This window comes from Paramisgurnus dabryanus, chromosome 7 (genome assembly GCF_030506205.2).
Source record: "Paramisgurnus dabryanus chromosome 7, PD_genome_1.1, whole genome shotgun sequence".
NCBI classification, from domain to species: Eukaryota; Metazoa; Chordata; class Actinopteri; order Cypriniformes; family Cobitidae; genus Paramisgurnus; species Paramisgurnus dabryanus.
This window is the reverse complement of record NC_133343.1, coordinates 38,640,818-38,653,697: the sequence shown is the minus strand read 5'-3', so window position 1 is coordinate 38,653,697 and position 12,880 is coordinate 38,640,818. Positions and strand designations below refer to the sequence as shown.

The 12,880-nt window shown below is 38.6% G+C and overlaps 2 long non-coding RNA genes across 4 annotated transcripts in view; both read right to left on the bottom strand.

The window, feature by feature from the left end:
• LOC135734354 (uncharacterized) overlaps nucleotides 1-12,880 on the bottom strand; it is a 352,561-nt gene that overhangs the window by 188,178 nt on the left and 151,503 nt on the right. The gene's annotated exons all lie outside the window — the stretch shown is intronic.
• Nucleotides 7,045-8,514, bottom strand: LOC135734419 (uncharacterized). 2 transcript variants are annotated; one of them, XR_010527325.2, is made up of 5 exons: nucleotides 8,382-8,514; nucleotides 8,128-8,285; nucleotides 7,756-7,830; nucleotides 7,482-7,640; nucleotides 7,045-7,325 (listed from the first exon to the last, which is right to left on the bottom strand). It is a non-coding gene; the product is annotated as an uncharacterized lncRNA (long non-coding RNA). The 2 variants fall into 2 exon arrangements; XR_010527324.2 differs by lacking the exon at nucleotides 7,045-7,325 and having other exon boundaries at nucleotides 7,332-7,640.

Here is a 12,880-nt window from a genome sequence, read left to right as displayed (position 1 = left end):
TTAACAGCACGGCATTAACGCGTGAGTAAGTTAACGTCAAAGACCCGAACGCAACGGTCTAAGTGAATTATGTGTTTGTTGTAAACAAATTATGTAAAATGCGTAAACGACAAAATGGTGTAAATTTTTCATGTGTCTGCCTAAAAACCAAGGTAAGGTCACTGCTTTACATAATTTTCCTGAATATGTCTAATTTATACAACCTTCCCGATTGCCTACCTGTTCCGACCAATTTAAGGGACTTAAATGTTACCTATTGTATTTGTCAGTTATTGCAGTCTTTGACCAAATATACGGGATGTCTTATTTTAGTTGTGAATGTCATTGTTAATGTCACTGTTAACATCTCTATGCAGGCTGCTCAACACTGACGATAGGCCACATTGGCATACTAACAGAGGAATAAGCACGCAGTCGTAACGCTCAACTTGCATTTCTTGCGCAAATCGCGAGTGTTTGTCTGGTTATGTTGGTCAAATGTACAATTATCACTGTTTCATCCGACGGCCGTTCGAAACGCCGTTGTCACTTATACAGTTGAAATCAATTTATTGCATTTCATAAGAATTGTGGCATTAAATGCACTGTCATTTTAATTTGGTGTGAGGTAAGTTACATCATTAAAATTATTTTTCTGATCTAGTGTTGGGCGATATTATCCAGAAATCTCATCATAACGCAGCCCGTGAGATTGCCGACACGATAGTACTGGGAATGTGACAATTTATTTCCTCTTATTTAATATAGCAATGCTGACATCGCGGGCACGCGCGTAAAATCTGCTTCTGCCCGCGCGGCAGAATGCGTCTCACTTTTACAATGCATCTCATGCAATATCCAGTCCTCGTCGCAAGGTCGTATTTTTTCACTAAATACGACAATAAATACGTCAAGTCCGATCACCGGAAGCGTTTGATATGTTTAGTTTTCAACTCGGAGGTGTTTTTAGTTCACAGCAACGGTTTATAAATGAGTGTCACTTTCAACCGGTCGGTATGCTTCCACTAAACTCTGGACACTAATGAAACGTTGATGGACCACAATATATCTTTTATCTTGGTGCTGAAACATGCTAATATGGAGTAGATTGTATTTAAATAAATCGCGAAAATTAGCATATTACGTTTCTTGTAATAGACTACAGTGAACGTCATGTCAGAATGTCCACTGCAGGCATCGTTCTAAAAATAATGGTTACCACGGGTCCGATGCCCATTCCAACTAAAGTCTGATGCTCATTCTGACTAAAACAGTAAATGTTTATAATTTAATTTGAAAGTACTAACAAAGGTTCTACCTTCTGTTAAAATTTCATGAAAATGTCTGATAAAATGAGAAAGTTATAAGCAAAAACATGTGAATAAGCAGAATTTTGGTCACACATCATATAACTTTCCTCTGATTTCTAATATTAAAAATACCATAACTTTCTCAATCTTCAACGGACTTTTACAATCCTGGTATCTTTGTAAATTGGAATGTCTGATCTGTCTAGTCATGTGATAGATTTTGAGCTTTGGGTTTTTTTTGAAAATTTTCATCATATCTATTTAATATATTTAAATACAAGTCACCAGACCGACCAGCTTAAGCAGCTGGCAACACCTTCGTTTGCAAACCTCTTAAACTTTGTTGCACATCACTGATGCCTTAGCGGTTTGAAAATTACCTTGTAACAGGGAATGGAACTCGCTCTCATTGATTTTAAACCCAGTGTGCATTTTAACCACCCTAGTGCGAGAAGTCCACGCTACATGCATTACAAGTTCAGGTGCCGCGAAGTCAAAGCATTACTCGTGTATTGAAAAGGTAGTTTCTCATAAGGCAAATCATGCATGCACATTGGTGTTGCAACTGCAGGTTATGTAAGGATGGTATGTGAAAGTGTTCAGCATAATTAAGTTAAACTTTAATGGATAAACAAGTCAATTGCATGTTGTCAAAGACTTTCGGTGAAGTCTGACTCACAGCATCGTCTAAAATATGTTCTCTTAAATGTTCGAAGGTCCCGTGTCAACAGAATCATGCCCCGGAAGTGATCTGGGAACGCCTACATGGAGAAAACCTAGTAAAATTGCCGTAAGATACACGTAAAGTATTCAGAGTGAACAAGGGCAAAACGATGCGCAAGCGTCACCACAACAAGTTATGGTTTAGCTCTTCGACGCTGGAATTTAAACGCAGCTCAACATTCACAATGAGATGTCTGCAATCTGGACTAAAGCAGAGACCAGGGAGCTCCTCGCTATACGTGCTGCTAAAGCTGAGATCATTCACATGCATGACAGAGCAGCGCATCACACGCTCCTCATGATCTCCCAAAAACTACGAGTTCCGAATAACTGCCAAACTTCAGAAGCGTCGAAAAGACAAGCACGTGCAGGACTTCACATGCATCACACGTCTTTACGGCTTTTCACAGTAAGCATGACTCCGAAAAATCATTGGCAGAATAAATGGCCAAAATTTAATGATTCCAGACAAATCCTGGAAGTTTTTTCTGTGTAGTATCATAATCTCTCTGTGAGAAGGGCAATTGATGGCGTCGGCTATCATTGATAATATGGTCTATTGACATAACCTGATCCCGCACCTTCTAGTTTCAAGATGTTAATAACACTTCAGTCAAGACACTAAGCATTCAATTGCGTATTGTCCGTTCAGATTTAGTTTATACAGCTTAGATTAATTTACTTCCATTTTACTAACCTTTCTAGTCTATAATTATTAATCTTAAAATTCAAAAACCATAAATTCTTTCTCAGTTTCATGTTAATTGTTATGATTCTGTTTTCCTAGGTAATTTTTCTGCCATTATTATGCTTGCAATTCAAAGCCATAGCCAAAATCCCATCTTTTACTACATAAATACTTCGAAAAGTTAATACACTTGAAATGCAAAGTTTCATCAGTTTTCTATAGTTTTAAGCTGCATAATGATCACGGTATGATCAAGCATATACTGGTGGTGGTGTAGGTTACTCAACCATGTCTCATTTCTCGCTAAATTAATCTGTGGCATAGCGTGCTTTATCGGAATATTGTTGCTTTTCATCACAGCCTCCGACATGGCATTCACAGCCTCCGACATGGCATTCGCAGCCTTTCTCACTATAGGGTATATTGTTGCCCCATTGCATGGCTCTCGTGACCTCCTTGCTGCGTGGCCTATCATTGCCCTGTATCCAGCATTCACAGTCGTCTGCTATACTGCAAACTGTTGACTTGTATCATGGCCTTCTCGCTAATCAGCATATCATTGCCTTATCATGGGCTCCCGCTCGTTTTTCGCCATGTAACTTATGGTTTATCTGTATCACGGCCTCCTCGTTACTTTGCATATGGTTACATTGTGTCATGGATACCACAACCGACTTATTACATTGCATATGTTGCCCCGCATCTATCCTCCACAGCCTTTATAATGAGTCGGCATATCGTTGCCCCGCATCATTGCCTTCGCGGTCTTCACACTACATGGGAAGTCGTTGCCCTGTAACAGGCTTTGTCGCATACAGCATATCATTGCCCCGCATTTACCCTCCGCTGCCTTTATTGCTATTTGGCATATCATTGCCCCGTATCTGTGCCTTCACGGTCTTCACACTATATTGCAAAACGTTCTGAGTCTTTATGGTAGAAATGAAAGCGTCAGCGTAAGTTCTACCAGGAAGACTCTAATACCACGTCATTCATTCATAAAATCGGCTTACCAATCACAGCTCAATGCCGACTATTTAAACGCTGAACTAACACTCTCTCCTGCTGCCCGTAGGTGTCGTAGCTGAAGTTCGCCTCCATCCTCCCCACCACCACCAGGTTGTTCCCTGTTCTTTTGTCCGGGGGTAGGCTCCGCCCCTGCCTTCAACATCAGGCAGGATCTGCCGGACTACAGCTAGACCCGGACGAAAGGCGGGGCATACGCCAAAAGAATCTATACGAGACTCAAGCATCCATTTAATTGAGTCTGATTTGAATTTCTGTCTTTTAATTCAACATGGAATAAATGTCATTCAAACGTTCACTTGCCTTCTGAGTCTTTATGGTAGAACCTGAATACCATACCTGTGAGCTACAAGCTGGTAGAAGGAGAGAACCTGAATACCATACCTGTGAGGTACTTACCTGTACGTCGTCACGGTGAGAGTGAAAGTCCCAGTGTCTGTTACGTAATCCTCTGTGTTCCAGCTATAAGCCTGCAGAAGGAGAGAACCAGAATATCATACCTGTGAAGTACATACCGGACACCACCCTAGGAAAGCGTCAAGTGGATAAACCAGCCTGTCGCCAACAAGACCCCCAGGGCTCCGCAACATTGAACCACCACTTACCCTGTTTTAATCTGCCTCCAGGAGGAAAAGGAGGGCGCCACGGGATCAAGAAGACAAGGCGTAGGAGTCTCGCCCCGCTGTCCCCCCCTTCTTCCCGGCTCACCTGGAGAGCAGACGGAGAGACCCTCATTTTAACTTACCCTTGCCCCTTTCCCTATTTATTTTAAATAAATTAAATAAAGTGTCTTTTAAATTATATTTACGCTTGTGTTGTCTGGTCATTGGGTTGACTTTGGGACCTCCTCGAGGTGGAAACTAGGAAGGGGCGTGGCTTGTTTACATCTGTGGTCCGCCCCGACTTGTGACATAAACATATAACGATAACATCTAACAAAAAGGAACCAGAGAGAGAGATAAAAAAACCAGAAACCTGGAGAGAAGGGTTCTATCTCTTTAATTCAAATTCAAATCAGTAAACCTTTGAGCTTAGTCATGACTGGCTGAAGCCTTCGTGCAAGCAATTTAGCATACATTTTTAAATCCGCATTAAGAAGGGACAAAGGGCTATAACTTGAGTAGTCATTAGGGTCTTTGTCCTTTTTGAGCAAGAGCAAAATAACAGTAATATTCACATCCCTAGAAAAAGACCCTTTTCCAATAGCAGTTTGAATCATATCAAAAAGTAGAGGGCCCACAGCGTCCCAGAAGGTTGTGTAAAATTCAGGGGAAATTTCATCCATACCAGGAGATTTACCCCTGCACATCTCAGAAACGAATTCCTTAAGCTCATCTAGGGTAATAGGGGTGTGTAATTTTAGAGAATCTTCCTCAGATAGCTTAGGAAGCAGTATTTTGTTTAGAAAATTGTCACATGCATCCTGATTATGCAGTTCCTCCGAGCTTTAAAGTCCAGAGTAAAAGCTAATGGTTTTTCAAACTGGGCAAACAAAGTACGGTGGCCCTGAGGTGCAATTTTATTTACAAGATTTAAAACAAATTTACAAGTTTTTTAACAAATTTACAAGTTTTTTTTAACAAATTTACAATTTTTTAAATAAATGTACAAGTTTTTCAACAAATTTACAATGAGTGAACACATTTACAAGTTTAACAAATTTACAAGTGTTTAAACAAATTTACAATGAGTGAATAAATGTACAAGTTTTTTAAACAAATTTACAATGAGCAAACAAAATGACAAGTTTTTTTTAACAAATTTACATTTTTTTTTAATAAATGTACAAGTTTTTCAACAAATTTACAAGTGTTTAAACAAATTTACAATGAGCGAACAAAATTACATGTTGTAAAACAAATTTACGTTTATTACGGAAAGGGTAGGTACAATACGCTGACGTCACGCATCCGAGACTCCGGTCACGAGGGAAGAAACCCGGAAGTATCGCCGTGAATCACATGAGAGTTGCAAATGCGATGTTGTGTATTAGGCTGTACATCATATTAACGTAAAGAGAGTGATAATATATATCCTTTCATCTATTCCCGAGTGACTCAAAGGGATATTGGACCTTATTTTCAGGTAAGTGAAATAGCTTTAGTTAGCTAACGCTAGCTTTCCAAGTTGCACACGTTTCGGATGGCAGTTATCAAAATAATTCACTGACTTTCTCATTAGATTACAGACAACACGAGAGGGTGCTCCAAACTTTTTAATCAGGACTGCATTGTTTGTTCGCTCCAGGGGTTACATAGACTGAAAAGGGGAAGCGTGACGAGTTTGTTTACATGGTGCTGTAAACTCCAGGAGGACACTTCAGAGGAATCACAGGGATAACATGGTGTGATTTTTTTTGTCAAAACCAGAACTGACTTCCGAATCCACCTGGAACGCATTTACTTTGATGGAGACAAATGGAAGTCAGTAAAAATTAAGTTGGACTTGTTTTTTTTAACTAATGGCTGCCCAACAGCTTATAAAGCAAGGAACAACACACACACACACACTTCTAACAAACATGTAACGCACACATTAGAGACGTGTTAAGTAAATTACTGTACATTAAAGAAACTGCATTTCACTCATTGTTCAAAATATAGTTTTATTTATAAATGAAGTATGAAAAAAAATATATGTACATTTTTAGAACCAATCATATTTACATTAAAAGCCAATGGGTACTAATACACTTTTTTACACAGGGCCATGTAGTTTAGATTTTTTTTCCCTTAATAATAAAAGCCTTCATTTAAAAACTGCATGATGTGTTCACTTGTGTTATCTTCTTTGACTAATATTTAAATTTGTTTGATGATCTGAAACATAAAAGTATGACATAAATATGCAATAACATGAGAAATCTGGATGGGGCTAACACTTTTTCACACCACTGTTTATAAATTTGTTCCAATGTATATTTTCTATCTACTGTACAAATTGTAATAGTAAAGCAAAGTAAAAACATTTAAATGAAAAAAGTCTGTTTTTGGGATTAAAGGAATTTTTCACCCAATATATAGATGCATTTGCTTTTTCATTGGAACAGATTTGGAGAAATTCAGCATTACATTGCTTACAATTGGATCCTCTGCAGTGAATGGGTGCCGTGAGAATGAGAGTCCAAACTTTGCACCTCTTGTGAAGTGAAAAGATGTTTGGACATTAGCCCATGTTATGCATATTCGACTGACTGTTGCCTTGGACAGATTAAAAGTCCTGTTTTTCCTGTGTTTTTAAACTATGATTGTGTTTATGGTGTGCAATATAGCGTGTGTTCATGTTTTGTGTGTAAAAAACACAGTATTTTTCACATAATTACTTATTTCTATAGCACTGTTTTCACTGTCCTAAAATCGGGCTGATTTCTTCCTTGTTCTATGAAGTCCCTCCTTCAGAAATATATATCGAGTTTTGATTGTGTAGTAGTTTGTTTAGTGTGTTGTGATTTAACAGCAACTTAGCTTAGCAGAGCCATTTGAGCTTTGCTTGCGACTGACGTATTCCTGTGGGTGAGAGTTAGTAAAAAAAACTCTTCTTTGGATGTCATTCAATCGGGAAGTAGAGGGCTGTAGTCCAAACCGTCCGTTTGCTGTATGCTTTAAAAGGGAAATTCTATTAAAGAAAATATGTCGCTTGGCATTGAATTTTGAGCTTTATAATTTACAGGTATTATTTATGTTCTAACAGCAACATTACACACTAACTAAAGTTTAAAAAATGGGATCAGGAAAAACGGGACCTTTAAACCTTACAGCTAAATCTGCGGAAAGAAGCCCCTGCCTCATACAGCAGAGAAACAAGAAAAACTGATCCAGGACACAAATGTTGCGAGCATGATGTTGTGCTCTTCCATAATAGGAGATGTTTCCAGGTAATCATGGTCTTGCAATGCCCCCAAACCACTGTTAGATCTGTGTATTGAGAAAGAGGAGAAAATTGCATGTAAAAAAAGAAAGATCAAGGAGGTCATAAGATTTATTTACATGTTTTAATTTTCATCAATGAATTGCTTGATTTTTTTCTCACTCTTCTCTTGTGTTCTGATCAGGAAACAAATGGTGGTCCTCCTCTTCTTCCTTTAGTGTTTCAACATCACAGACACTGGAAATTAACATAATCATGATTTCAGTCTTGGCTATCTATCTATCTATCTATCTATCTATCTATCTATCTATCTATCTATCTATCTATCTATCTGACATAAATGTCAGTTTGCTTAGGCAACATTAGAGTATTTGTAATATGATAAAACATTACAGTACTATCACATTTAGAGAGGATTAAATGAAAATATAATTCATAGTATAAATTTTGGTAATTTTAACAAATCGTCTCATTACATAAAATCTTAATCTTTTAAAGATTATTCAGATTATATCATCGAACAAGTTAGAGCACCCTTGATTCCTCTGAAGTGTCCTCCTGGGTTGGAGTTTACAGCACCATGTAAACAAACTTGTCACGCTTCCCCGTTTCAGTCTATGTAACCCCGGGAGCGAACAAACAATGCAGTCCTGATTAAAAAGTTTGGAGCACCCTCTCGTGTTGTCTGTAATCTAATGAGAAAGTCAGTGAATTATTTTGATAACTGCCATCCGAAACGTGTGCAACTTGGAAAGCTAGCGTTAGCTAACTAAAGCTATTTCACTTACCTGAAAATAAGGTCCAATATCCCTTTGAGTCACTCGGGAATAGATGAAAGGATATATATTATCACTCTCTTTACGTTAATATGATGTACAGCCTAATACACAACATCGCATTTGCAACTCCCATGTGATTCACGGCGATACTTCCGGGTTTCTTCCCACGTGACCGGAGTCCCGGATGCGTGACGTCAGCGTATTGTACCTACCCTTTCAGTAATAAACGTAAATTTGTTTTACAACATGTAATTTTGTTCGCTCATTGTAAATTTGTTTAAACAGATGTAAATTTGTTGAAAAACTTGTACATTTATTTAAAAAATTGTAAATTTGTTAAAAAACTTGTAAATTTGTTTTAAATCTTGTAAATAAAATTGCACCTCAGGGCCACCGTAACAAAGTTACCCCTAGGGCTGCACGATTAATCTTTTTTGAACCGAAATCGCGATGTGAATGGATGTGATTTTCGAATCGCAAGAGCTGCGATTATTTCGATTCAAAACTATCAAATATAACAATCATCTAGTACGCAGTTTTTGACAGTTCGCTTCATGCGCATTTTACGTTTGATGCAGTTTAAACCAATAGAGTGCATTAACCCTCAGGTGCTGACTACACGTCAGATAACACCATTAGGAAAACATGAGCGAGCAGCAGTTCAACTCCTCAACAAAGTGTACGGCCATATGATTTCCGCGATGCGGAAAACACGGACAGAATCGCGAAATGCATACAAATGGAATTAACTGCACAACGTGGAATGTCATGAAGTTGGCAGGTTTTGGATTCAGTCATTTTAAAAACCCATTATAACTCATTAACCGGCAAATGAAAGGACAGAAATGCGCGAAAACATTTCCCTTTTGTGTAATGTTAGACTTAAAGCAGGGAGCTACACTGCGACCAAAATGGTCGCATATGCGACCTTTTGAACTGCCGTTGCGACCCTAATTTTTAATGGGTCGCAAATGTGCTACCTAATGTTTTAGACAATATGCTATGATTTACTATGAGCATTTATTAAAACAGAAATGTGGATCTTAAGAATACGTTTTATAACGTGCTCTGAGCCATCAACACGTTGGCTTCATTTTGCGTGAAAGCACGTCGTGTCTCTCCCTATCAGTGTGCGTTTGCGTGCTCAGCTGTTTCTCAATGAATTGGGTGGGACGCGACGCAAGCGCAGTGTCTTCCTTGTTTCTGAACTTGAGCAGAGGTCTTTCTTCACTGAGGACGCGGGACTCGTATGGTTCCGGGTTTATATTTTAAATGGTCTGTCGGGTCCGGTTAGGTCCTAGTTTAATTACTTTGGGTCCCAAGTCTGATTAATGTTGTGTTTATAACCCGAGTCGATCGGAAAACGTCCATGAGCGCTACCGCGCTAAAGCTCGAGTGCAGTTTCAGCGTACCTCCGGTTTCTATGGCGATGGTTCTTGTTACGACCACGCGCTGCATTTTCATTCTCACATTTTTTTAAATAATCTTATTATTAATTAACCATATATTTTCTAAAACCATATACATATTAAGTTTGGACAGAGATTGTAGCAAAAAGCAATGCTAATATCAAGCCAATTGCACTGAACGAGCAAAGCAATGTAAAGTCTGTCACCGGGACAGCAAGTAGACTTTTAAATCTGAAATAATGAGTGGATTAAGCTTTTTAAATCGGCAAGAGAGAAATAGAAAGATAGAGCAGAAGCAGTAAAAGTGCCTTTCTAATAGAAATTATAACCATTATAACATCAGTCATAACATCAGTCACATTTATAATCTATAGACCTGCACTGTCTATTAATATACTATACATAGTATTGTATTATATTGAGTTTGATAAAAGGGGTCTAATTGCTTCATATATCAGTGCAAAAACAGTAAGTGTTTTCGTGGTGCTTTGACAAACAGTGTCAGCTTTGTTAATGGCAAAGAAAGTTTGGGGTGGTTAGATTGATGAAATATAATGTGAAATTAATATTAATTTTCAATTAATCAAAGTATTGTGTTGTGTCACACATTATTAGTTCTACATCACATGTATAGTAGACCATTATTTGTCAATGGGTAATAATTGCCCTTTTCACCGGCTACCACCACCAAGTAAATTTCAGATCTGTGGGAAACACTGCAACGTTTAAGAAAACAAGGCGGCATGTGGTTTAAAAGATGGCAAGTAAAATAAAAAGCTTAACTGTATGCAATACAGTTTCATTATTGTTCATTATTATTCAGAGCGCCTTAATATAACTTGAAAAAAATATGTGCGACCAAATCATATTTTGCGCCAGTAACTGAAAAAGTTGGTAGCGCAAGTGCCACCAGTGGAAAAGGTTAGTGTAGTTCCCTGACTTAAAGAAAGGTGTGTATATACGTCCGTTTCTCGTCATGCATCGCAAACAATGACAAGCGCCTCATCAGACTATAAGCAGGTTTCATTAAAGCCCGGAACACAGCAGACGAAAGACTGCGGAAAAGAGGTACATTATACTTTCTTGCACGCGCTCATCCACACCACTTTAAAAGTATATTTACAGGCACGAGGGTTCATGAAGCGCGCACACAGAGAGCAGTCAGCACACACGTGATCACTAAACTTAAGTTTTCTTTCTTGTCTAAGTGAACATAAACAGCTGGATGTTTATCAGTACATTAAAGCAGAGCAGTTTTAAAGCTGTCTTGTGTCTTAAAGTGACAGACAGTAACCTGGTGCTTTCTGTGTCATAAATGTTTATTACACACCAAAAATTAAAATCACTCCTTACTCTTAACCCATTTCAGCCCACCGGCAACTATAGTTGCCACAGTGCATAGTTGTCATTTTCCTTTTTTTAAGAATTTCTTAGATGTTATCCATGTTTTATTTCTCAATGACATGCAAGCTAAAAACCAAATAAAGGATACAAAAAGAAAAGAAAACGTATTTATCTCCTTCCTGTCACATGAGGCTGTCAACTTCTTACCTCTTCTTCCAAGAAACATGGCGAAGGGAAATCCCCCCAAAGAAAGGTAATTTTCATTTTACTAACAAACATTATTGGTTGACATTTATGTATCTACATATTCATGAAGGTATCTAGAGTCATCCAAACAAAACAAATCTTACAAGAGATCTATAGTTTTTTATATACTTAGTATAAGGCAAATGCCTTGTAAGTACATATATCATGGGGAAATGGTGTATACTGTGTCAATAGGTTAATACCACTGCATTCGCTACTGTTCGGACGCTTTTACTTGTGCTCTGTGCTTTGCGCTTTTGCTTTTTCGCTTTTATCTTTTGATTCAACTACCAGCAGTTCAGCACAGTGCTCAAACTAAACAATTGGGCACTCACACTAAAACTACAAATTCCTGGAACTATATTGATATTTGGAACATTCAACAACTTGGGGAATTTGTCATAGCGGTCTACCAGTCTGCTATTGCCGGGAGTTGACAATCCTAAAACAGGACAACACAGCTGCCCACACTCAAACAGAAGAAAAGAAGAAAGAATGCCTTCTTCTGGATCTAAATCCACCTGCTGCTCAAATTGCCACAGACTTTTACAAAAGATTGCAGTTACTTATCGAAACAAAGTTACTTGTGGCGCTGCCGACCCTGCCAGAACATACAGCGGAGGCTCATCGTGGTCCTTCTCAACATAAAGCTGGTGAGTCCTGTGAACCTAATGTTTTTAAACAGGTCATAGTGAGCTCAGAGAAACCTAAAGTAATTGAGGACACAAACCGATGGCATAAACAGGGTGCGAGACCCAAAAGTGCTCAAGACATTAGACTGTCACGAGTGTCACAAATTGCTGCATTAGCATCATCTACCCCAGATATGGGTACAACTCGAGTAGCCAATATTGGTATTCTACCACCCCCTGTACGGCTTGAAAATAGATTTGAAGCACTAATGAGTTTGGGTGAAGAATCCCCAAATGTTAATGGACACAGATCACGTCAGCCAGTAGCTTACAGAGCTAACAGACGCTCAACATCATACAGGCAACGGCGCTCCGCTCAGACAGCAGCCGAGCCAAGCACGCTGATAGTGGGTGACAATATTATCAGAAACTTTGAAAGCAAGGCTACCCGTACATACTGTTTTCCTCGGGCAACGGTTTCTGATGTTAACAAGGAACTTTGCAACATTCTGATGAAACATAAGTCTGTCAGTCGGATTGTCATACATGTGGGAAAGAATGATATTCGGAAAGAGCAGTCTGAGCTCCTTAAGGTGGATTTCAATGAACTTTTTGAAACACTTACAAGACTGAAAGTTCAATCTTTCATCAGTGGACCTCTCCCAGCCCGAGGAACAAATATGTTTTCTCGTCTACTAAGCTTAAATTCATGGCTGCAAAAAACCTGCACCATGAGAGGACTGAATTACATTGACAATTTCAATATCTTCTGAAGTCAAAGGCAACTTTTTAACACAGATGGTATCCACCCAAACAAACTAGGTGCTAGGTTGCTTAAAGACAATATCTTTTTCTCCATGCATCATCCATCAGCTGA